Raw genomic sequence first — 27,127 nt, 5'->3', positions numbered from 1 at the left:
TGTTTCCCCATAAAGAAAGTAAGTGTTCCAAAGCCCAGGTGCTCTGAAAAGCTGAAAAAATGGGCCAAATGGGTGGTTTTCTTGCTATCGTGATTGTGGAGGTTAGGTGGTATGCACATAGGTTGGGAACTGTAACTAGAGACATAGGGGTGGAATGTTTTTGTTATCCTGAAAGAGATGTCTTGCTCCTACCAGCACTGTCTGTCTGTCTACTGAGACCACTGGCATTTGTGTGCATGTCATTTTGAAGATGGCATCCTCCTGCAAGAACACACCACATACATCACACATGTCTTTTGTTGATACCTGAGTCACTGGGTCATCCTATTTCAATTAGAATTAAGCAATCCCTTATTTACATTCATACATACATAGATACATACATACATACATACATACATACATACATACATACATACATACATCATTTTCCTTTAGATACACATGAAATAAGAGTTAAAACTAACAGTCACAGTCTTTTTGCAAATTGGGCTTCTAAGAATGTGAAAAAGGTCCAATGGGCTCTAAGGGTGGAGCCATGATTAAAGAGAATTCTCTTCCAAGAAAGACTGCAATTAGTAAATTTCTCTTTCTCCTTGACATGAGGACAAGACATAAACCAAGAGGGGGTCCTTTATCAAGGCCAAAAACCATTAACAGCTCAACTTTGGAACTTCTAAGCCTACAGAACCATTACAAGATGACTTTTTGAGTCCACAATCTACAGTGATATAGTATAACAATATCCCAAGTGTATAAGACATGTGAAGTGCTCTCTTAAGTAGCCAGGAGCTTTTCAAACCTTGCTCCATCCCTCTGGTTAGAACATCAGTGCACCTGTGAAGATTCTAAGTGCTGGACACTGGACAGATGGAAAAGCTACTTCATAGTCAGAAAAAGAAGTGCACAGTAATTAAACACATGAATACCACGCCGCCCATAATCTTGAACTGCAAAATTCTCAACCTAAGAATTTCTTTTGAAATTGGTCTTTTAATGTGTACAATCCAGGATTGTGTCTTTGGCTGACTATAAATCAAAGTATGGTGCTATTTCTAGATGAATTTGCTGCCATGGCAACATGTGTGAGGTCACTGGGAGAGCCCCATTGCTATGTAATGTGCAGGGTGTGGGCACACATTTCTTGAAAGATGGGCAGAAATGTCAAGTCTTGAATGAAAAGGGGTAATACTGGATGCATAAAACGTAAGCAGGCACTATTGATGGCTAATTATATCATTTTTATTTACTGATTTCTGGCTTTCTGAAGAAAATTTTAGCATGTGGCTGCTGAACTAATTGTATTAAGTCGCTAATATAATATTGATTAATACCAGTTTCTCAGAGGTTAAACAACCATTGGCTTCTGCATGAGTAGCAAGGGGCAGAACAAAATGCAGAACAGTACTTGACAAGTACTGTGAGCTCCAAATTCCTTAAATTTTGATGCTTTGGAAGAAGTAAGTGCAAACTCACTATTTATTTAGTTACAACAGAAATCTCTGGGCCCAACAAGCTAACACAGGGTTGGCAGATCCCAACTCCCTCCATGCTCTCCCTTGGACATCAAATTTAAGTTTCTCAACTGCAAGCATCACAGATTATTTCTCTCCTTGTTTTGCCAATGAATTCAGAACTTTAATACTCTCTATGTTGACATTTAGCCCACAGAGAGAATGCATGGGTACCCCCAGCCCTCGAAGTCATCACATCAGGAGATATTTTTACGGTCAGAATCCTGAAAAGGTTGCACTCGTTGCTGTCTTAATTACACCAAAGAATCCCCTTATCACTGTAAAGGGAACATCCCATTGGACCCAGGAGAGGCCTGTCTGCTGTGAGGAAAGAGTGAATAGTCTCAAGAAGCCTCAGCACAGCCAGTGCAGCCATTCCTCAGCTTTGGGCTTTGGGCGTTGGGAATGGTCCTTTGACAGAAGGAGTTTGTTTCTTAACAATAGCATGGAGCTAGCTGAATTACACATTTAGTTCACCAGCGCCCCTCCACTCACCCGAGGTCATTTTGGAATCTGCTGGGATCTGAAGAACTGCATGCTCTTACACTTTCCAGCCACACTCTGGGAAGAGTCAGCCAGTGATAATCTAATTTCCTTAAGAAACAATCCTCTGCTTCTGTCTGTCTTTTTCTCGGGATTGCACCTGACAGACTGAAGCTCCTCTATCAGATTATTATGTCACAGCTCAGGTATTTGTCAAAACAGATTCTTTCCTGCCCTTCATATTACCTTTAAGTTGGGCTGTCTTGGGGTGCAGACAAAGCCAAACTCTAGTGATGAGAAAAGTTGCTGAGAGGAGGAGAGATCTCCTGGAGAGAAATGTCACACCCAAGTATTACAAAAGAATTCACTGGATTGCCAGCATTATGGCGTGTGTATGTGAAATGTGTGTATTTGCACCCTCATTCGTGGATATGCTGGTGCAAATCCAACTTTAAAGAAAGGAAGCTGAAATGGAATTGACTAGATTATCAGCCTGCTCATGTATGCAAATGAAATGTGTGTGTTTGCTTCTCCATTCACAGCTAGTTGGTGCACATCCAATGTTAAGGAAGGAAGCTAAAATAGAAAGAAAAAGAGACAGTGAGAGCATGCTTTCTTCTTTCTGTGAAAAATAAGGAGAAAAGGAGTGAATAAGAGGTTTGGGGTAGGCTCCACACTGCGAGGAACAGCAATGCGGGTTTTGTGCATACACGCCCAAATATATTTTGATCACCAAACATATGATGGATGGTTGAATAATGTCTGAAATCTTCCATGAAATTTGAGGATACATGCTGCTTAGGCATCACACTTCAGTAGACATCATATCACTGTGAAATAGTTGACTCCTGCTGCCTATCTGAGCATATGTACATAAACTTGGGGTCCCATGTTTCAGCATAGGCAGGATGCAGGAGAAGAGTTGAAAGAGAGTCAGCACTGACTACCTGATTTGAAGACCCCTCTCTGTACACCGTAAAAATGAGACACTCGTGCTGTAATTGCGAAGAGCTTCAAAAGAGGAAAAAGGCATTCAAGTGAGTGTGGGGCCTCTGCAGACCAAGTCCTTGTAGCTTTGGGAGAAGCAGAAAGGGCTTCAGATCTGTATAGCCAGAAAGGTACCCAGAGGGAAAGTGGTTTGAGATTCGAAGAGAAGCCAGTAGCTCTAGGCACCCTGCTTTGTAAGATGTAGTGGGGCAGCTTTCTTGATCTTCATGCAAGGAACAGTTTTTGAAAAGGACCGACACCTTTATCTTGTTTCTAACATCTTACATAAAACACGAGGAGAATCTCTCAACAGAGACAGACACTGTTTAGTCAAGCATGGTTCCCGGCAGTTCCCTGAGTTCCACTGAACTTCCAATCGAAAGATAGTTTCCTTTTGCAAGCCCACAGTAACCAGGGGTAGTCCAGAGAGTATGCTCGAAGGAATTATCCCTGCTTTTAAAATATTTCACCAGCTGCATCATTGAGTGTCTTTCATATCTAACAGAGTTCCAAGCTTAATCCACTGACTGGGAACTGTGTCATTTGCCATCTCCATTTCGTTGTATAAGTAAGAAGCATTCATGTAGCATGATGTCATTATTATAAAGGTGATCTTACACAGCTTGTAAACTGGGACATATTACTTTCTACATTTCAGACATGTTTATGGACACGGAATAATTTCCTACTGATGAATCCAGTTCCTGGGTTCTAGGAAGATTGTTTGAGATTCTCTCTCTGTCTCTCTCTGTCTCTCTTTCTCTCTCTGTCTCTGTCTCTCTCTCTCAGAGAGAGAGAGAGAGAAAGGGGGAGAGAGGAAGAGAGAGGATGAGAGAGACAGAGACAGAGAGAGACAGAGAGGGAAAAAAGGAGAAAGGGAGAAAGGGAGGGAGAGACAGTGAGAGAGAGAAGAGGAGAGGAGAGGAGAGGAGAGGAGAAGAGAAGAGAAGAGAAGAGAAGAGAAGAGAAGAGAAGAGAATAATTCTACTAGTTTGTATATTACAACAGATCAGCTTTCAATGAGTAGGCTCATGAATAATTTGTAATCAATAATGATTTTTCCTAGCCACAAGTTCCACATTTATATAATCTGTCTCCTGCTGAAATTTAAACAGGGGTTTGAGTGAATAGAACCTTAGCCTGCTGGTCAGTCTGCTGGCATACACTGCTTCTGAAAGCAAACAGCTCTTAGAACTGTGAGTTATGGGAACAGGCTGGGAGGTGGAGAGTGCGTCCTGAAAGAAGACCCCCTCATGATGGAAGTCTCATGCCACTATCTTCCATTTTAGCAATCGCCCTCTCTCCTCGTCCTTCTGTCTACACTTCAGATATGTATTGAGGACAGGTAGGAAGTTCAGACCCTTATCGGAGCTTCATTTCAGTTCTCCACTGTGGCTTTCAGGGTCCTCTATAGGTACAACTGAGAAAAGGAAAGACTTAATTTCTATATGACATTTTTTTTAAATATCCATGAATCATTCATTTCAAAACAGTCACTGATTCTGGTGTGATGACGTCTAAGGGAGCATTGACAGGATGTGACTCTCTGGTGCTTTTGCAGAGCATGTAAGAATGCTGGAGTTTTCAGAAATTGGAGAATCAATAGCCCAGTTTAACTTTGTTAACATAACACTAAGTTCATTAACCAGAAATATCCTTTCTGGTTGAACATTTAGGAATATGGTGTGCACTGCTATTCAAATGGATTGAGGCAAGCTTTTTGCCTTAACTATTGCCAAGGAGAGTAGTTAATATCATTAACTATGAAGGGCTAGACAGGTATGATAAAGAAAACCTCAGTGTATACCTTAGGGCAGTTCATACACCACAGCGGAGGTGTTAGCATGCAAGCTGGGCATCCTACTCTCTTGTGGGGATTCTATGACCTTTCAGACTTTTAGAGCCCCCAGTTTCCACTACTACTTATTTCTATACAGCAGAAACTGTAGACAGTATTGAAATAATAGTGGATACAATAGGAAACAAAATAAATGGACAGAGAGGAAAACAAATCCAGGGTCAGGTTCCTGGCTCTGTCCACGTGGATATGCACCATGGAGCTGTACATCATGATAGCAAGCTGCATTTCAGCTCCCAGTTCACTCCAGCTCGAGGCCCCACCACACATGTGACTAGAGTGTCCTTACTTGCCAACCAGGCATAGGAAATTTGAAGTTTATCTGACCTCTCAGACACAGGTGGGGAGTTGAACAATAATGCATTTTCCCTAGTGTCTGCAGTAACCTTCCACAGTAGATTCTTGATGCTGCCGAAATTCCCCAATCGATTTCAAGGAGTTGATGTATACCCTCTTATCTTAAATATCAAAGACAGTACATAGTGGCTGTCATTCATTCTGTGTGCTCACCTTCTCTGCCCCCCCACCTCTGCAACATGGCTTCATTTTGTAACTCTATTCTGCCAGGTTTTGCCACTGACCCTTTCTTGATTGCTATTTTTCATTCCATTGTTTTGAGTCAGGGTCTCCTAGTAAGGTGCAGACTACCCTGGAACTCTTGACAATCCTCCTGTCTCAACTTCTTGGGTGCTAAGATTCCAGGCATGAGCTAACATGTGAGGGTTTCACATGCCAATTTTGGCCAGCTGAGAAATATCCATGTTGCTTTCTTCAAACAGCAATACAGAGACTGTTGACTGTATAAAAAGATGCTGTTTCTTTTCTTTCTTTAAAAATCATACACCGGATTGTATTTTAATATCAAGGATGACAGGTATTCCTTGTCACTTTTTTCATTGTCTTGGAAATAATTTTAAACTCCAGATAATAAGGTCATCTATTCTTTTCCAACACATCCCCCTTAGTTGTACAGTTACCAACAGTAGGTGGTTCTAGGGTTGATGATCTGCCTTGTGTCTGAGAGATTCAAATACCCAGTGTTCATCTTTGAAAACAGAAACAAAAATAAGAAACATCAATAAGGTGGCAGTATAGAGCAAGATTGCCTGTTGTTTGTATTTCCACTCAAGAGCACAAGTATGTCTCTGGGGATGTGGGTACACACATTCTGCAGCTTTTTATAGGAAGGCAAAGCTAAAGCTTGGTGAACCCTCACCAAGATCTTGGTGTGCTTCTGGGAGGTTTCAGAATAGGAGCTGTCATTCTCACTGAAGACTGAACTTCTCTAGGGAGCTTTAAGCTATCCTGACACCTTGTCTTCAGTCCCCAGACACTCTGAATTAATTGTTGACTTGTCCAGTGGAGCATCTCAGAGACATGGGGATGTTTCTAGCATGCCCAGACACATCCATGCCACATTGTGATTTGAACTCTCATACCTGGGCTTAAAGGTGGGCCTTGCTCCTGTCCAGGCAATCTCATCCACTGGTCAGTGATCCATGGTGCTTTGGGAATCAATGTGTACAAGACTAGTTAGTTCTCTGTGGGGGTGTCACTCAGTTCTCTATCACACTGAATCTTTGTAACAACAGCAACCCTCTCATACTGTGAGCTATTTTTCCACTGTTGTTTTTAGTATGGTCTACAAAAAAAAACCTATTTTGAAAAAGGCAAGAGCTACTTACCCTAACCTACCATCATGGCCTTGAATTCAAGATGTAGTCCTGGCTAACCCAAAACTCATAGCAACCCTCTAGTCTCAGTCTTCTAAGGCCTGGGAATGCAAGGATACACAATTATACCTTGTTTATATTTCTCAATCACTTTGTCAAAGTCTATAATGATTTTGTTTGTTTGTCTCTCTGGGGACTGAACCCAGGGTCTGATGCGTTTCAGGCAGTCAGGGTACCACTGACTTTCATTCCCATCTTTTGACAGGGATCTACAACCGTTAGGGAAAGGAATCAATAGGAAGATTGGGTTAAATACCATTCAAATATCACCTAAAATGTACCTTTCTTGGTTTCTAGGTTCCTGTCTGAAATGCGACTTAGACATCTTTCCTTTTGCACTCCCACATGACATACATGCACATACACAATGTATGCAGACACAAAACAGAGTTTTCTTAGCATGGGGTATTGTGTAAATGATTTTAGAGCTTTATTCTTCCTTCATGTGTAGTGTTTATATTTGCTATGTAATATATACACTCTACAAGAATATGTATAATATATGTGGTTGAAATGTTCATAGCATATGCATGCTAAATCCAGAGCTATACTGAGATCAGATTCTCTTCATAGCATTTTTTGTTTGCAATTTGTATTACTCATTTACAATTATTGTAGTCCTATGTGTGTGTTTGTGCATGCACGTCTGTGTATAGATATATACATGGAGATGAGAGTTTATATTGAATATATTCCTCAGTTTCAGTTGTATTTCATATATTGAGGAGTTGAGGTTTTTTCTCCCTCAACATAAAGTTTGTTGTTTGGATTACTCTAGGTAGCCAGATTACCCTAGGGATCTCCTAGCTCTGCAGGAATTACATCTAAGTTACTCTCTTGTATGACTTTTATATGGTCCTTGGGTTCTGGTCCCTACTTGTTCTGCAAGAGCTTTACCTACCTAACCACCTTGCCAGCCCATTGTCCTACTTTACCTTACACTGTTTTTAATAATTGTGTCTAATCTCATGAGCAATGACTGTAACCAGCTTTTCCTTCCTCCCTCTATGACATCCTTCAATCATTTTCTCGTTTGCTTCCTGTTCCTCTGTGGGTCTTGTTTCTCCCATTTTTCCTTCTTTTATTTTTGTTTTATAATTTAAAAATGTTTGATAACTGAACTCTCTCTTCTGAAATCCACATTTAAAACATGACTGGGTTATTAGGCAGGGTCTTCAAAGGTAATTAATATTAAATGCAGCATTTAGATCTCATCAGGAGAGGAGATTATAATACAGACTCGTTGTGGGGACAATCAATGAAGGTAGAATGAGGGGCACCACTAGAAGCTGAAGAAAAGACTTTAAAGCAGGAATGTCATTGGGAAATGATAGCAGCTTGGAGGTGAAGACTCGGATCCCTTTAACAGTGTAACCACTGGTAGGTCAACTATGCTCCAGTGGAAAGCCACACATGAGAGGTCTTAAAAACAGTATACACTAGACTTACTGGGTTTAAAAAAAAAAAAGAAAAAGGACACGAATTTGGAAGGGAGAGGGTGTCTGAGAGGAGCTGGAGGAAAGGTGCCCATGACCATAATACATTGTATGAAATTCTCAAATCATTAAAAAGAGGAAATGGAGAAAATGGAGTAAAATTCAAAAGCTACTATAATTAACAGACTAAGCAAAAATGACAATAACAACACCAACAAAAAAAGCAAACCAGCAACAACCAAAAACTAAATATCAAAACTATGAGATGAAGGGATATTCGTTTTAAAAGTCTGTGGTTCAAATGGGCCAAGCAGTAGGCGCGGAGCCCCTGGAGTTCTCTTTGGAACACTTGTTGTGGGAAGTGAGGATCAGTACAAAACATGTTCCCATGGTCCTCTTCCAAGTTTGGGCCAAAATCCCTCCTGGGAGATTTGTAGTAAAATTTACCAGTCTCTTGAGCGCCAAACCCTAAGGGGGATTTTCTCTCCTGTCAGTGACAATTAGGCATTTCACGGGGAATTCTTGGAGAATGGCCCAGATCAGAGTTTTGAAGGGCACTTTTGTGTCATGAACAATTTGGGCTGCCCATTTCTCTCTTGTGCTTCCTTTGGCTTACAAATCACTGTGATATTTACATTCCAGAGTCAAGAAGGCCTTATCCTGCCTCTTTTCTAGGAGAGAGCCTTGGGGAGCAGGGATGAATTATCCTTTTAACACTCAGTCATATTTGCTAGTAAGACTGCCTAGGCCTCTCTGCTATTTGTCGTACAATGGTATTATTATTTGTTGCATAATTTCATTCATTATAGAAATATGCGTACAATTGAATTTGTGTGAACTTAGGTGAACTATATCCATGAAGAAACTGCTCTTCTGCATTTATGATACTTACGATGCACAAGTTGTGGACTGGACCACATTCATAATTCCTTTCTATTCTTTAATGTCAATGGCAGCAGTACTGACATTTCATAGCTGACATTAGTGATTTATAACATTTTTGCTTGTAACACTAGAGTTTGTATGCTTTCACTCAAGTGCACTCAGCATACATGGGACTACAGATGCTAGGTTGATTCAGGATTAAGACCCGCAGAGAGAACCTACTTCACCTATCACTGGGTCCCCAGTGGAATACAGTAGTCTAGGAGCAAATTGGAGCCACCACCCAGAAGGACTTGGGTTATAAGTAAGGGTTATGAAGGGGAGGGCAGGCCTCTTTTGTCATTTCTGGATATTCATAGAATATCCCTGTAGTATTAGCCCTGTGATTCCAGAAGCTGCTGCAGCCATGGCTGAACAGAACCAAAACACCTTTGAAAGAATACATGGGCTGCTTATACAAACGTGCATGCCTTCCAGAATGGTTGGCTTTGAGTTTCAAGTCTTCACGCTCAATTTCTAATCTTCTCAAAAATTGCGTTTGATGTGTAAGGGAAAGGAGAAGAGGAGGAAAATGCAAAGAGAAATGGAACAGAAGCAAGGCCAATCATCCTCACTTATGTGTGAGCAGAGCTGGGGGAGGCACTCTTCATGCTTCCTTAGCAGGAGAATATCCCTCTTCAAATGTGCAGAAAACCTCTGAGCCATGACCTTCACGACACCCCTCCTCATGGACACAAATCAGGAAGGCAAAACTCACAGTAAAATGGAAAAATCATAAATAAAATGACTACAGTATTGGAGAATATGTTTCCAAGCTCCCAGTTTTGGGTACTTTCTTAGAATGTGTTCTGGATCTTTTTTTAAAGCTTGAATAAGGGGAAGTTAAACACACAGTATTTTTCATAGCATTTGAATCGAGATAAAAATCCCCCAGAAAGCCCAGAAAATCTAAGAAAACATGGTTTAAGTTTCCCATAAAAATCAAAATAGCAAGTTAGTCATGGGAAACTTTTGTTATTAAGGGTGTCTCCTACTACCATCAGAGATAGTAAGTAGTTGGGGTGGGTGGCAAAAATAAGAGCTGTCAAAAATCAGCACATACTCGCTAGCTTGGGTATTTCTTAAGTACTCTGTTATTTTTGCATGTACTATACACACAGTGCTGTGTGCATGTGTGTGGTACCTGTGTATATGTGTTTCCATGTGTGTAGATTCACATGTGCACAGGTGCATAGGCACTGTGTGTGTGCTTGAGAGGAGGTTGACATGGAATGTCTTTCTTCAGTGCCCTCCTCTTCATTCTCTGAACTGGAGCTCCCCAGTTGGTAAAGTCTAACTAGCTCACTTGCACAGAGAATCATTTCTATCTACCTACCAATTCTAGGGTTAAATACAAGCTGACACTCCCTCCTTTATGTTTTGTGTATGTTCTGAATCTAAACTCCAGGTCTCACCCTTGTGGCAAATGCTTTATCTTCTTGTGCTATCTCTTGGGTCCACTTAGTATTTAACACTTTACATGGCTAAAAGTAGAAGCATCATCATGGGCTAGTCCTTAGAGATCTCATTCTGTAGGCATCCTGGCTGGCATGGACGTCACTACCTAGCCTCAGATAACCCTGACCTTCCACAAATAGCCAAGTTTTAGCCTCCCAACCACTGGGAACACATGTTAGCTGTCATAGTCACCTCATCCATCATTATAAAAACATCCATAATTTATAACTGTTTGATGCTGCTAATAAAACAAACTTTATCCTAGGTGATGGTGGTGCATGCCTTTAATTGTAGCACTTGAGAGGCAGAGGCAGATGGATCTATGAGTTTAGAGCCAGCCTGGTCTACAGAGCAAGTTCTAGGAAAGCCAGAGCTACACAGAGAAACGGTCTCAACAAACCAAACCTAGCCAAATCAAAACAACCCCCCCCAAAAAAAACCCTAAGAATCAATCATCAGTCAATCACCAGTCAATATACAAGCAAACAAACAAAACTAATTTTCTTTGCATACATGACACAGGCAAATTTGGCCAAAATTAAGCCTCCCTGTGGACTCTTGGGCTATTTCCTAATGGATCCCTGTCATACTAGAAGCATAGAGCAGACACTGAACTCAGATCCTCTAGTTTCCAATACACCACCCTGACAGATCACTGATGATGGATGAAATATGGAAACTTTGCAAAATAATGGAAATTATGTATGGTTTGTTACAGCTTTGCCAGGTGTCGGGTAAATGCTCACTGAAATCACAGCCAAGACGCCCATTAACCTCTCCTTGTGTGCATCCCAGGCATATGATACTTAGGTGATCGCAGCTTTATTCCAACTCACTGTAACATAATTAGAGTCTGGTCAATCAGGAGGGAAGACACGACACAGAAGAAATCAGGAGTGCCATTTGTGTAAAAGAAAATTCACAGCAGATTATATGTGGGCCCAGTTAAGAGGTTATCTCCTCCACTGGGCCGTAAAAGTTTCCAGACAGGATAATAAGCACTGGCTTCCCTTCTTGAAGCACCATCGTGAATACCAAGCAAATTGTGCTCACAGGAACTTGGTAAAGTGCCAGTGCTCCAGGGATTTGGTTTCCTCCTTTTCTTTTGTGTCACTCTCACCTCTTCGCCATGGAAGTTCTCACACTCATGCTTGCCCAGGTGGAGAGTCCCAACCACACATGTTTTCTAAGGTTTTTCTCCATCCATCCATACATCTATAATCACTCCATTTTAAAATTAGACGCAAACTGAGATAAGTAAGAATACGTGACACTAAAGCAACCACTATAATATTATGTTGTAGTAAAAGCCGTGTGAATATCCACTTCCCAATTGTGTCTTACTCAAGATGCAAACTATGCTGAGAACTGATAAGTTTGTATCTGTGGCGCATTGGGGGTGGAGAAAGAAGAGAGTTCGAGGTCAGACTCAGCTACATGGCGCTATCTGAGGCTATCTTGGATTTTATGAGACCCAATCTCCTATAAACAAACAGAAACCATGTGTTACTTTTTACCATTTATTTTTATGCTGTGGCTAAATGAGGGAGGGGTCACTGGAGAGACTGATGAGGGCACTGTTGCCTACAAAGTTAGTCCTTTATCAGGAGAATACCTCTGGTATTTGAGACAGAGAACACTTATGGGCTATACAGTGTGGGACTGCGAAAGGCGTCCTGGTTCCCGGTGGAATAAAGAGTTGAAACCCCAGTGACCATGAAAGGGACGATAGGCATTTTGCCTCATAGGCCCCATCACTAGCCGCAGCCCTCACGAGATTTGTGACCATCAGTCATGTAAGAGCAATGTCCCAAGCCCCTTCACAGGAAGAGGTGATGCCCGCAGGTGGCGTAGGATCAGGACAGATCTCCGTTACAACAAGGTACCTAAAGGCCGGAAGGCTTAGCCAATGAACTTTCCTTCCCAGACACTCCTCCCTGTAAAAGGTATTTAATCTCAGGCCCGCAGTGAGAAGGGGAGAATGGTTTTACTAATCCACTTTCCACCATGACAATAAATGCCTTAAAACCACGAACTGTCTCTTTTCCTTGGGGATCCACTGTGAGGGGCCATAGAGAAAGCCTTTGCCTACGGAGTAATATACTGTAGAAGACTGCGCTCCCAGCCATGTCCACAACCAAGTCAAACCCAGCCGCAGATGTCAGGCCTAAGACTCTTTCCAGTGGGACCAGCTGGAGCCCCGGCCCCTTCCTCCTTGGCCCCAGGCTAGATCCAGACCCACAGGGGACGTCCACTCTATCCTCAGCTCTTCTGTGGCTCCCAGTGACCTCTGGATGCCCAAGAAACTGAGAACCCAATGGCCTCAGGCTCCTTACAGGCCCAGGGACCCCCAGCCAGCTCTGGTGGTCCACACTCAGACTGCGTTTCCCCACCTCTGGCGTGGTGTCCTGCAGCTTCGGACAGCCGGACACCCACCCTGCGATGGCGTGAGATACGCACAATCAACTTCCTGCATCCTGCCTCCCTGAGTGGCTGAGCTCCGTGGTGGAGAAGATGTGCCACCCCATAATCCTACACTACAGGTCTGTTATGTGTCACAAACCAGGGCAGGTTCTCCATTCACAACAGCATCTTTGTTGAATGCATTGTGAGTGGTTGAGTTGTTTTCTTGAGTAGAACATGGATGTGAAATTAAGGACTGCCTTGAGTTCTCATTGGATGATGGCCTTTTCCCTGGCTTGGAGACTGTCACTTAGCCAAGCAAGCTTTCCTTTGATAAGGTGCTGGGATAATGTCTGGGCTCATGTAGGGATGGAGTGAATCACTTAAAGAAAATTGCTGTGACTGGGGTAAGAGTAATCATGGTACTGATGTCACAATAACCTGTTTCTGCCTAAGGGTGATGCAAGGACCACTGTGAGGTGCTCGTCACAACTATCAGCGCTTAAAGTGGAAGCATAGCTATAATGGATTCTACCTTGGGAAGGTCTCTTAGTGAGTGAAGCACTGGCCTCATAGATAGAAGGGCCTAAGTTCAATCCCCAGGACCCATTACATTTTAGTCTTAGCTGTCAGGATGCAGTGAGGCAATCAGATACAGAGTGCCTTTTCTCTCTTTGTAGGTGTTTTAATGACCACTGAAAGAAATAACTTCCAATCATTTAGGTCCTACCAAATGTTCACCGAAATGTACAGCAGCATTTGAGTGGCCAGCCGCTGCTTGATTTCCAAGTCTTGCTTCAGTTTACTGCCATTTATCATTGGCTTTTAGATCTGTCCCATTGAACTTCTGGCCCTGAAGTGATCAGAATCAATGCAGGAGAACATTAGAGGCCCTTTGGTCTCAGGTGTGAAGGACTCCCCACCTGCAGACACCTGCCATGTACCTTTCTCTGTGACATGAGATGACAATGCCAGCTTGCTGCTCTGCACAGTATGCTGGCGTTTCTAAGCTGGAACTGTCTCTTCCTCTTAAGATGTTTGGCACTGTCACTGTGGAAGCGATGGCTGAATGTGCACAGTTAGCCAGGCTCCAGGGGCAGGGCTATTTGGAATCCCTTCCGATTCTGTCCTCAAGAACTTCTAGAGAGCAGAGGCAAAGGGAAGTGAGTCTATGTGACCCTTAGCCTCTTCCAAAATGGGCTTTTAAATTGTGTGTGCATTTGAATGACGGAAGGCTACTCCAGCTCCAATTTGAAAGATAAGTCATATAGGAAGAAATGCATGGATGAATGTGGGGATCCTAATTAAATGCACTCAGAGCGAGCAGGGAAATTCAGCATCATCTGTCACCTTTGAAAGCTCACTAATTCTCTTAGAACCTTCCACCCTCTGTTTATTCACTCTTGCTGTCTTGGTGGGGGCTAGAAGATGGCTAGGATGATGAGGTGCTTATTACCTAAACCTATAGACCCAAGCTTTGGGCAGAGGAGCAGTCCTACAAGGCTGGCCACAGTGGTACATGTCCTTAATTCCAAAAGTGGGGAGGCAGAGACAGGAGGAGCCCTGGCACTTGCTGGCTAGAGATACTTGAAGAATCAGTACTCCAGGTTTGGTGGGAGACTTTGTCTTAAAAGCAAGGTGGAGACTGAAGAACAAACCCACTGTCTAACTCTGCCTCCATGTGCATATGAACTCACTTCCAAGCAACTATACACAGATACACAAACATGAAGTCTCTCTCTCTCTCTCTCTTTCTTCCTCCACCCACTCCCCCCTGCCCTTGAATATGCATGCACGGACATGCACGCACAGGCGCACGCACAGGCGCGCGCACGCACAGGCGCGCACGAGCACGCGCGCGCGCACACACACACACACACACACACACACACACACACACACACACACACACACACCACAAGCATGTACTTCAAGGCTTTGGTTTCTACACATTTCACACTCATACAGTTTGTAGGTTGCAGAGAACAGGAAACTGTAGCCCCAACCTACCAATGTCTCAGCATTATTTCTCAGGAGTCCCAAGGTTATAAAACCCCACAGGCATTGGAGGCTAAACAATCCAGAATACCACCTGGAGCTATAGAATTTTACATACAGTTATTTTTTCCTGCAAATATATTCTTAAAAATCTACAATTTAAACTGAAAAGCTGAGGACCAAGACCAAGTGCCTCCCAATCTGATGGAACTCCTGGTCCAGACCACAGCCCCAATGAGTTGTTATTTTGAAAATGTGGTCTCTTTACTAAAACGACAAGGAACTCTGTATCTTTTCCTTAACTGTCTAAAATTAGTATTAGTTTTTGTAGAAAATTTATATGTGGATAAAGCATAGTGGTGGTGATATCTTAGAAGCTAGACATATACAGTGACTGATTTCAAACAACAAAGTTTTCCTGTCCACAGTGCGTCCATCCACAGACTACCCAACGTAAACTGATTTCTAGACAAAGGTGGTCACTTTTTCTTTTGTTCAACTTTATTTTCTGAATAAAACCTACTACACACAGCTAAATCAACATTCTAAATGCAATGCCTTTGTCTTAATTCCAGTTACTATTGCTGTGATGAAATGCCATGATGGAAAGCAAGCCAGGGAGGAAAGAGTTCATTTGGTTGATGCTTCAACATCTGCAGTTCATCACTGAGGAAAGTCAGGAACTCAACAGTGAAACCCTAGCAACAGGAAGTGATGCAGAGGCCATGGAAGGATGCTGCTAATTGGATTGCTCATCAGGGCTTGCTCAGCCTGCATTTTTTATAGAACTCAGGACTACCAGGAATGGCACCACCCCCAGTGGGCTGGTTCTTCCCACATCAATCAGTAACTTAAAAATGCCCTAAAGGCTAGCCTACAACACAATCTTATGGAGGCATTTTCTCAATTGGGGTTCCCTCCTCTCAGGTAATTCTAGACTGTGTTGAGTTGATATAAAATTAGCCAGCACAACTGACCCCTTGTCAACTTGACATACAGACTTTTAAAGACATAGCATTTCCTGTTTTGTGGTGCCTCTCCAAGATCTCATGTTAATATCACAAATATAAAACGTGTTACAAACTTACAGTCTTTACTAAGTTAATCACTTTAAAAGTTGTCTCTATAAAATTCTGAAGTCTCTTTTAAAATCTAAAATCTCTTTTAAAATTCAAACTCATTCACAAGTAAAAGAAGGAAATTAACTATTTCCTTATTTCTAGAGTGAAGAACCAGGGCACAGTCACAGTCTGAACAAAGCAAAACCAAACTCCATTAGTGTAAGCAGTTCAGTGCCCAATATCTTGGATTCACTCACAATTTTGTGTCTCCTTTAAGGGCTTGGCTCACTTTTTCACGTCTGCCCTCTAGAGCACATGGCTGGTTTTCTAGGGTCCAGCTGGTTCCATTCCACTGCTGCTGCTATTCTTGGTGGTCATCCCAAGGTCATCTCCAAATAGCTGGGCTCCTCTACAGCAAACAAGCTGAACTTTCATCAATGGTATCTCCGGGCCTTTCTTCATGGTACAAAGTCTCAGCTTTCTTCGTGGTATAAAGTCCATGACTTCTTCAATTCTTGGGCTTCAATTTCTCTTCTTACTGCACTTTCACCAATGGCCTCTCCTGCCCTCTCACAGTGCCAAGCCTCAACTGCTCTCCATGATTTCTCCACTTTATGCCTTCAAAATAGTACCACCTGGAATACACTTACACATGACCAAGTTTGGCTATGAGCACAACCATGGCCATCTCTAACACAGCTTGCATGTGGTATCTCAGGAAACACTTCTATGAAGATTTCACCTCAACAATGTGTGTCCCTTCATAATCACTGCTAATTTCTCAGCTCTGAGCAACCAGCATCTATTGTCCCAGCAAAACAAAGGTTTTACTTTAGTAGTTCTTGTCTCTTGTTAATTACAGCTATTCCTCACAGTTAATCTTCAGCTTCAGTTGACCAGAAACCACAGATTTATCATAAAAATGGCCTGGTAGAGTCTTTCCTCAGAAATATCACAAGCCAGGTCTCTCTGCTCTATCTCTACTAAAATTTGAATTTTTAAAAAGTCTATTGAAAATAGATTCTTTACTCATAAAGTATATCTTGATAATAGTTCCCTCTCCCTTTATTACTCCCAGTCCCTCCCAACTCCTTTTTCCTTGGATCCATACCTTTTATGTCTTTCATTAGAAAAGAATAAGTTTCGAGTAGATAACAACCAAACATGACAAAACATAGTAAGATAAAACCAAACTATCCCACTGGGCTGGACAAGGCGACACAACAGAAAGAAATTAGTTCAAGATAAGGCAACACAATCAGATATCCACTTGTTTATACACTTAGAGTCCCCAAAAGATATTAAGCTGAAAGCTATAATATATACTTAAAAGACCTGGTGCAGGTAAGCTCTGTGCTTGCTGACTTCATATGAGGCTAGCTCTGTTGACACAGAGAATGTTGTTCTTTTCTTGGTGCCCTCCATCCCCACTGGCTATTATACTCTTTCTGCCTCCTCATCCATGGGTCTCCCCAAACTCTGAGGGGAGGGATTTGATGGTCTTAGAGCTGTGTATTCCAATCTTCCTCTCTCCCTCTCTCCCTCTCTCCCTCTATCCGTCACTCTCCCAGGCCCCTACTACATGTCTGGCTGTGGGTCTCTGTGTTTGGTCCCATTTGAAGCAGGAGGAAGGCTCTCTGATGATAGCAGAATACCATTAGGAGCCAGACATGTTATTGTTAATTTTACTTTTAGGGATTGTGTTAGGTTGTATTATTATTTTCTTTTTCCCTAGGTCTCCAGGATATCTAGTCTTTGGTTCTTAGTCACCCAAACAATGCTGGGTATGTGTTGCATCTCGTGGAGTTGGCCTTAATTCAAGTCAGACAGTGGTTGGCTAGTCCCACAAGTTCTGTGTCACCATAGTCCTAGCATATCTTGTAGGTAGGGCAGATTGTAGGTCAAAGGTTTTGTTGGCTGGGTTGGTGTCAATATTTGTTTATTTTTTGTTTACTGCAGAGATCCTTCTGACACCAAAGACACTGGAATGTAGAATGAATGATTCATATAGGCTTCAGCTCAGTTTTTCTGTTTTTTTTTTAAATGGGTGTTATGAGTGCTGTACTTGCCAATGGGCCCCTCTGTGGTGAGTTTGCAGAGAGCAAACCATTATCTTAGCAACAACTGGGATGGTTTTGGGTTTCCATAGGACCCCCTTGGCCAGCAATTCAATTGAATGCAAACCAGTTCCAGTACCTGAAGACTCATTTAGTGGCAAGAAATGGCCAGTTAAGACTTCACCCCCATTGTTAGAAAACCTCACTAGTATCACCTTCATTTTATCAATTTTCCACAGCAGTAGATTTCATACCATCTTTCAAACTCCCTCAATTCTAGCTCTCTCCCAACATGCTCTCCTTGCTCCCACTCCCTACCTGATCCTTAGATTCTAATCCTGAAACTCCTCCAGTCTACTCTTAAAATCCATTCTATTTCCCTCCCAAGGAGATCAGTGTTTCCCACAGTCCCTATTATACCACCTCTCTGGGTCTTCACTTTGTAGGATGGTTATCATTTATTTAGTGACTAATATCTCCATGAAAGTAAATGCATATATGTGTATAATGCCACTTCCTGCCTGGTGACTAAGTATTCAAGTATATGAGTCTATGGGGCTATTTTTTTTTTATTAAAACCACAGCAATGATTTTCATCACTGGGCATCTCTGGTCTCTGAAGCTCATCCTCAATTGTGTTGCTGTCAGCTCATTGCAAACCATTACTGGAATCTCTGTGAACTCCCTCTGCATTTCGAAGAGTTCAGTTGGAAACGAGTAAAGTCAATTCCAGCTTAGTGATTTGGAATCGCATCAAGTTGGAGGAAGGCAGGGCAAATGCAAGTATTCCCTCACTGCTATGCTGGGAGGGCTATGGTTCCTGCCCATCATGGGCCTGATGTCCTGTTCATCTGTTCCCTGTCTCCAACTGTGTGCTGGGCTCATTTATGACAACAGAAGTTCTTCCTTAGAACGACTTCCATAAATTTCTTAAAATGACTAGACTCCCCTAGGCTCTTAGAAAGAAAACCCAGTGACAATTTGCACCATCAGGTCCAATGATGACAAAGAACTGTCTTAGTGTTCATAGCTTGGCTGGAACTGTGCATCAGAAGAGAGGAATAGCAGGTAAGCGGTGGTGAAAGACATTTAATATGCACTCTTAGTGTCCAGGCAGATTTTCTTTCCTTGTGTCCTCAATGTTTAGTTAATGATAGCCAGGACTCTGGGGGAAAACTTGCTTGAATAAATGCCACTGAGATGAGTGACACAAGTGAAAATGGAAACCAGTGCAGATGGAATTGACAAAAGGAGGGGTGGAGAATGCGTTTGAAGGGGGAATTATTTACTCTCTAAGAATATCTGAGGCCTGGGGTTGGGGATTTGGCTCAGTGGTAGAGCGCTTGCCTAGGAAGCGCAAGGTCCTGGGTTCAATCCCCAGCCCCGAAAAAAAGGAAAAAAAAAAGAATATCTGAGGCTTACTTAAAAGTCTCCATATTTACCTCATAATTAATGACTTTCTACCATCTATTATGTGTATACATATACACATAATTATATATCTGTCATCTATTATCTATGATAAACCTACCTATACATAATATACCATCTATTTTTCTATCAGCCATTATATATGTATTTATATGTGTCATCTATCATCTATAATAAATTTATCTATCATATAATACATATGCCATCTATTTTTCTATCACCTATTTATTATCTATTGTCTATCTATCGTCTACCATCTATATTTTCCCACCAATCATCTATTGTCTATTTTGTAATCTACTATCTAGTTCCATCTATAATCTATTTAGCTGTCTAAAATTTTTCCATCTATCTACCATCTGTCATTTATCTTCCACACATAGATCACATATCACCACCCATACCAGCTGCATTGCAGAGTATACACCATCTCCACTATTTCTTTTTTTGTATATTTCATATATAGAGCTGTAAGGTAACAAAGGAAAATATGTCACAGATTAAACAAGCATGGTTACCTGGCACTAAGGATTTTGGTTTATATGTGTAGTGTGTGAATTAACTCTCTGAGAACTGTGGACGGCACACATGCCTGTATAGGCTGCTGATTGCTGGTAGCTTGTTTTGGGGATCGCCATATTGGACACGGTCTGCTTCCATCCCGCATGCCTTTGCACTTTCTGGAGAAATTCTATTCCATTCTATTTTGCATGGGGCCCATGTGGCTTTGGCTTGTTCTTTCACTCTTAGGGGCAGGTCCCGAGCTCAGTTTACTTGTACCAATGAGAGGAATTCTGTTTTTCTGCCACAAACGGATGGAGACTATCTTCGGCATAGGCCAGTGCGGATTGACGGCAAAGCTCGGACACAACATGTTTTCCTAGTGCCTCTGAAGAAGCACTCTTACTCTGATGCTCGGCACATCTCAGACACATGCTGTTGTTGCAAATGGAAGCAGGCATAGAATGAAGCCAGAAGATAACCTCGGGCACACGGGGCAAGACACTCTGCTGCTTCTTGTCCATTTTTTTTTGCATGGGTAAATTATGTAGGGATCTAGAAGCTGCAGCATCAGGTTCATTCAGCTCCATGCTCTTCTCTACTCAACATAGAGGACGTGGCTCTCATCCCTTTCTCTCATACCTACAGAGTCTCTTTTAAAATAAAACTGTCTTTGCACCTTCCTTTCCCTAATTTTCTTTAAAAAATTAGTCAAGGATTATTGACATTTTCTGACCCCTGGATGGATCCATACATCACTATTTGCCCCATACTTGTGAGTTCCAGCCCAGAGCTTAGGGTGCCCCACCCCCACCCCAAATCACCACCTTCATATCTTCATCTGGAAAGCTTGAACATCACATCCTCCATTACCTTCCCTCATGGAAGGTTTCTCAGCCCCACCTCCCTTTTTCCCTCTGACTTTACAAGGCATTTTTATAAGGCACATCCCCGTGCTCTAAATTCTCTCACATTGGAATGAAATTGTGTTTATTTATTGACACTGTTTCCTAATTGTAAATTCCTCGTGAGTAAAGAAAGACATTTTTCTTCTTAGCCTCAAGGTCTGACACACAGACTATGGTCAATAGCTTTCTTGAGCTGTATTACGTGGGACTAGTTCTCGGCACGTGTTCAATCAATGAAGAGCTTCTGTTTCCTGAAGGCCGCCAACCTTATCTAAAAGAAGAATTCTGAGGAGTTGCAGAAGTAAAACTTTAGGGAAAAATGCAAAATGAAAATAACACCAAGGGTAAAGATTTCCAATCTGGCTGAGAGGGACAGCTACCTGGAGGTCTTCGAGGGTTCCCTGAACAGTGAAGCAGCAAGGGGTCTCCTGGCTACATCCCTCAATGTGGAATCCCCTCAAGTTGTGTAGGACTCTTTTGAAGAAATCAAGGTGATATTTTATCTTTCTCTAAAAGCACCCTCCCAATACCTGCAACTTTCAATTCAGGAAAAAGTAAACAGAAATAAATCGACTCTACAATAGTTGACATTGAGAAAGAAAGTCAGCTGCAGAGTTACTGCTTAACTAATGGGTCACAGATCCATGTATCCCTCAGTTCACCTCAGTCAGCCTTTCTTTGTTTTTCTGATTATAGCACCAGGCACAGATACATTTAAAGGATTTTGATCATCTAAAGTTCTATTTCCAAAGGGACATAGGAGATCAGGAAATATGGGGAATTGTTCATAATGTCAATCATCACTGCTCTGAAAGTCCTCAGCACAGTGTCCCAATTTTCATGACATTTCTAGTGTCTTGGAGTCTTACAGGTAAGGACTTTATCAACATCAGGAGAAATTAGTTTCAGGTGGCCCTGTGAGGTGACTTCCCCAGCACCAGCATTGGACACTCTAGGCTTCCCTGGGCATCTTTTCTGTGCTGTCCTTTGGCCCTCCTTGTAGTAAAAGAATACCATGCCCAACCTGTGAGGTGGCTCTCAGAAATAAGTATCACCCAGCTATAGAGCTGAGGGGAGGGAGGTGAGGAGGTCTGATTTGAGGTTAATATGGCAACAACAAGAAGTGTGTGCAACTTAATAAAAACAAAACAAACCAAGTATTTGTGAGCTTTAACTTAGAAAGTTTCACTTCAGAGAGAGTGAATTTTGAGTCAGTCATTGACCAGGGATATGATCCCGTGTGTGTGTGTGTGTGTGTGTTTGTGTGTGTGTGTGTGTGTGTGTGTGTGTGTGCGTGCGTAACTGTATGTAATATACACCATATGTGTCTTATTCCTATAGAATATGTATAATCCCTCCTGTGTGTGTAATACATTCTGTGTACATGATTCATACTATATGCATGTGTGTTACCTGTAGGGTGCTAATGTGTGTATTTGTGTGTATGTGTTTGTGCATTTATAATCCCCACAGTGTTTATGTGAGCATGCATATGTATGCACATGTATGTGTGTGTTTGTGTATGCATTTGTGTGTGTGTAGTGGTGTGTGTTGCTGTTTTAGCGCTGCTTACTGAACCCTTACTCACACTATACTGATCCATCCATCTCAATCTCATGTAGAAAAACTCACACCCATTTTGTACTCTCACTCTAACAGGTAAGGGCGCATTGTTGTTGAGGGTTCAGTGACATAACACCGTGAAAAGATGTGTTTGTTTCAATTCCACAAAGTTCATCCTAGAAAGAAACGGTATCTCCCCAGCCTAGAGTGAGTAGGAGGCACAGACACCACTGGACTTTTGTGACTTGGGACGGGGATTCCTGTCCCTCTGGTCTTGCTTCTATCTCTGACAGGTTGTACCAACCCTCCTCAAGGGAGAGACATTGTTCACCTGAAGCCAGATTCCTCTCCTCTGATCATAGATGTTAACCAGGGTGGAGAGAGTGGCTGCCAGTGCCTGGGTCTTTATCATTTACCTTATCCAAGTCTTCCTGAATCTGAGGCAACATCCTGCTTTCTGCTGGCACTTGCACTGAGGGCCTCATCACCTTCTCCATCCCCAAGGATGTACAGGAATGATTCTGGTTTTACTTTCTAATGGCAGGGCAGAGTGAGATGTCCAAACTTCAGTTCGGAAAGAAAACCAGATATTCCCAGAAGCACAGAGGGAAAGGACTCAGGTCTATTACTCCGAATATTAGTTAGAAAATTAAGACTTAAAATTTAAAACTTAAATTTTATTAGGTATATTTGGATTACATCTTTAATTTTCTCTTGTTTGCGATATATCTTGAGGAAAGCACGCGATACTATGTCATTACACTTCTCGCCACATGAGCACATCTCTAAACACGGTGATCTTTCATAGGCAGAATGTAGTTGTGAATAAAATGCCTTATCTATTCCACCGTCATAATTTTAAGACTCCCGATGTCACAATCTACTTAAACATTAAATCGACTCAATATCTATGAAGACCAATCACAACGTCGATCTGCTGTTTAAAGGAACGAATTCCTGACAGTGTAAGATGCTAACAGAAATCTGGCGATGTAAAAACAGAATAGAACCTTCCCGAATCAAGAGCTCAGGCTGCAGTGTAAAGCGCTGCCAGGAGGGGGCGCAGAGCACCGAGCTACTTCCGGCCTCAAGGCCACTTTGGAGCTGGGAAACTTGGAAGGGAAAAAAACAAACAAACAAACAAACAAACAAACAAAAAAAAACAGGTAGAGAGGGTATAAAACTGCGATGCATTTGGTTGCTTTCGGTTCAAACAATAGGGAAGCACACAGAAATGTTATAAAAAGCCTGTGTTTGGGTGTTCCGAGTTTGCTGTGTCAGATGCAAAGACCAGAGAGATGAGAATGAAGAAATTGAAAGGCAGTTTTCCAAATTTGTTACATATCCTATCTGGCTGTGTTTGCCGCCATTAAGTACTCAAATTACTATGTCAGCCTGGGTCTCAAGCCCCATATTACACCCTGTACACTTCCTGGACACAGAGAAAGTCTTAGCAACTGTAAAGGTTGGGAACAAGATGACAATGTAGCTGTGCTATGTGCCTTAGCTAATCACACCCTGAAAACTGAGAATAGGTGCCAGGCACGAACGGAGAGCTAAAACAATCAAACTCATCCCTCAGCTTGGGTACTCTCTGCTCTCCAGTCAGGGAGGAGACGTGTTTCCAGTTTGTTGCTGACATGCTCCTACTGGACATGCAGAATTCTTACCGCCGAACTAATCACTTGTGGAAAATGTTGGAAACGTGTCTTTGTTTTGTCTTAGGCCAAGTTGCATTTTCTTTGTAGGGGATAGGTTTAGAAAGAACCTTCCAAGGACAGTACAATGCCGTCTATAGCTAGAGTTTGGTTACAGATGCTTCGCTGTCTGGGGAGTAAGAGGATGCTTGGGTCGTCACTCCCAGTGCTGCAAAAACTGAAAAACAATTCCAACAGACCTAGCAAGACATCTTGAGACTTAGACTGTTGAGTTTAGCAGGACGCATGGTTTAAGTCCCAGCTGGAGAATTTACCAAAACCAGCAGTCATTTAGAAATTAGAATGTTCATTCTGCAAGCAGACCTAGTGATCAGACGCGTGTCGCTGTCTGGGGCATTCTGGGAAGTAATACCCGCACTAGGATTATTAAACATGTCAACATAATAATTAAAGCTATACCTCACACGGTGATGGAAGCACATAATTCAATTTCTGCTATTTCCTTAATCCCAAAACAATGGTTTTTGAACTCTCCTTGCTCACTTAATAAAAATAATTTCATGGTTCGCTATCACTTTCAATAATAATTGTATGATTTTGGAGGTTAATAGCAAATGACTTTAATGAAAATTTTGTTTTTATCTTAAGGGCCTTACTACCTCTGTAATCACCTGCAAGGTGTGTGTGTCTGTGTGCGTGTGTGTGTGTGTGTGTGTGTGTGCGTGTGTGTGTGTGTGTGCGTGTGTGTGTGTGCGTGTGTGTGTGTGTGCGTGTGTGTGTGTGCGTGTGTGTGTGTGTGTGTGTGTGTGTATAATATATGTATACATTGCTGTTCATTTATGTCAGGCGTCTCCATCCCAAAGAAAAACTTGGATAAACAAGTCTTGGCTAAACAGAAGAACAGCATTAGCTTCAAAATAGACCAAAAGTAGACTCCGAAAAATTGATGTAAGAGGAAAAAAATATATATACAAGTATAAGTACTTCCAGAGAGAGAGAGAGAGAGAGAGAGCGAGAGAGAGAGAGACAGAGAGAGAGAGAGAGACAGAGAGAGAGAGACTGCCTCTGTGTGTGTGTGTCTGTGTGTGTGTGTGTGTGTGTGTCTGTGTGTGTGTGTCTGTGTCTGTGTGTATGGGGAGTTGGTGAGCACGGATGCTTGTATGAATTTCTGTTTTCATGGAAATAGGAATGGTTTTCTAAGTCAGGTAATTGTTGGAGTAGAAAAGTAAATATTCTGTGAAGATATTTGTCTAATTTTCTGAGATGTTTTAAAAGTTAGAAAAACTTTCTTTTTCCCGTTTTTCTAAAGCCAAACAGTAGAATCTGTGCCATTTCACTAGTTGACTGACATTTGAAATCCTGAAACCTTTTGTGTTAACAATACCTTTTGAAAACATGCAACAACGCAAGTTCCTTTGAAACAATCGTTCTGTAAGCCACAGTGACAGGAGTATTAAGTCAGACAGTTACAGTAATGACATGCAATTTAAGCAATTGAGGTATAGCATGGGTGTGGTCGCTCTAGGCAGGCAACTAACTGCTCGAAGAGCAGACAAAAAACCCTGAACCTTTAGGACCCCTTACCCTCTGCCTGAAACCTTCCCAAGGTGGGGACCAGAGGACACAGCATTCAGTCCTCCTGAATGTGGAGTACAACTATCATGGGTTGCAGTCCTAGCCTGAATTAAAAGGCAAAGGGGTTAAGCCACACCCTCCACCTCACCACCTTCCCCCACTGGGCATTCATCATTCTTCTCAAGTTCATTTAGGTGCACCTTCATCTACTCCCAATGAAAGACACAGCCATGTTGGAGAAGTAAGCACCAGACACTACCTTGAAATTTGAGGATTAATTCAGGCCAGGAATTTATACAAAGGCTCCATGACCTCTTGTTATCTCTCTGGCATATTTCTGTTTGTGGAATTAAAGAACAAAAAAGAGGTCTATATATTTTCTGCAGGCAAGTGTTCTGGGTCAGGAGTTTAAACATTCCTGTTCGTGGGTCAGAGACCACTAATATGGCAAGGCTTCTTGGATGCAAGAGTGGCCAGCACTCCACCACCAAGCATGTTTGGGTCGACAGCTACTTCTCAGGTTGCTCTAGGTTTCCTGTGAAAACCCCTCCCTCCAGGTCCCTGCGTCAGCTCAAAATTACACCCCTTACCAAGAGCACCTGACTTAGCTCCAGCAATGAATTTTCGAAGCCAAGCGATGCAAGGAAATGGGGCAGACATTTGTTCTGTGTTGTAGTTCAGTACATGGGGCAGTGCCTAAATCAAACAATGTGCGTGTGATTAAAAAAAAAAGTGTGCATTTACATCAGGGAGACGAGAAAACCGGTTATCTTCTCTATCGCCGGCCTCCCAAAGAGAAAAACTTGGGTGAACAGAAGAACAGCGTTATGCCTTCTAACATACCAAAGTAGACTCCAAAAAAAAAATGGCGGAAGAAGAAAATTATATACACGATTATAAGTACTTACAGAGAGAGGGGGGAGAGGAAGAGGAAGAGGAGAGAAGAAGAGAGAGAGGATCTGAATGTGTTTGGAGTGTAAGTACGCTTTCTTACAGTAAAGAAAATAATTGGGAAATTAGATCACCCCAAGGTCAAGGTATTCTCACCTACCACCTACTTCTCTCTCAGGCGAACCCTGATTGACACCGAGGTTGGATATTATCACTTGTTCTCCTCTATGCTGGAGATGTTCACAGTCTGCAGAGGTTGGGGGGTCTGAGGTTTGATTTCTGATTACCGAAAAATTTGAATCTTTTCATTTTACCACGAATTGTTCGCTTTACAAAGAGACAGCATAAAATTGATAGAACTACCCTCTCCCCCACTGCATGCATGTGTGTGCGCATGCGCACATGCCTGAGCTAGCGCTGATGTGTTTCAGCGGTTCCCGGCTGAGTCTTCACAGCTTCATGGAACCTCACCAAGCGTCTAAATGTCATTGGGTGTTTTTGAAATCTCAGAGCTCCACCAACAGCTAGTGGAGGTGAACAGAGACCAACATTTAACTCCTTTTAATTCTGCAAAACTTGACAATGTTTGAGGGAAATAGTGCCAATCCATTGATTTAGTTCAGAGGCTATAGGTTCTCAATGAACGGGGCAGATAATAGTCTCCTGAGATCATAGTAAGCCTGGAAAG

The 27,127-nt window shown here is 42.2% G+C and overlaps 1 long non-coding RNA gene across 2 annotated transcripts; it reads left to right on the top strand.

Moving 5' to 3' along the window:
* Positions 1 to 1,120: 1,120 nt before the first annotated feature.
* Positions 1,121 to 9,701, top strand: LOC108348426 (uncharacterized). 2 transcript variants are annotated; one of them, XR_001841679.3, is made up of 3 exons: positions 1,121 to 1,206; positions 2,896 to 3,034; positions 9,447 to 9,701. It is a non-coding gene; the product is annotated as an uncharacterized LOC108348426 (long non-coding RNA). The 2 variants fall into 2 exon arrangements; XR_010058489.1 differs by lacking the exon at positions 2,896 to 3,034.
* Positions 9,702 to 27,127: the final 17,426 nt, after the last annotated feature.

This window comes from Rattus norvegicus, chromosome 16, assembly GCF_036323735.1.
Source record: "Rattus norvegicus strain BN/NHsdMcwi chromosome 16, GRCr8, whole genome shotgun sequence".
Taxonomy (NCBI): domain Eukaryota; kingdom Metazoa; phylum Chordata; class Mammalia; order Rodentia; family Muridae; genus Rattus; species Rattus norvegicus.
The sequence above is the reverse complement of the archived record's forward strand: the minus strand, read 5'-3'. Positions and strand labels throughout refer to the sequence as shown.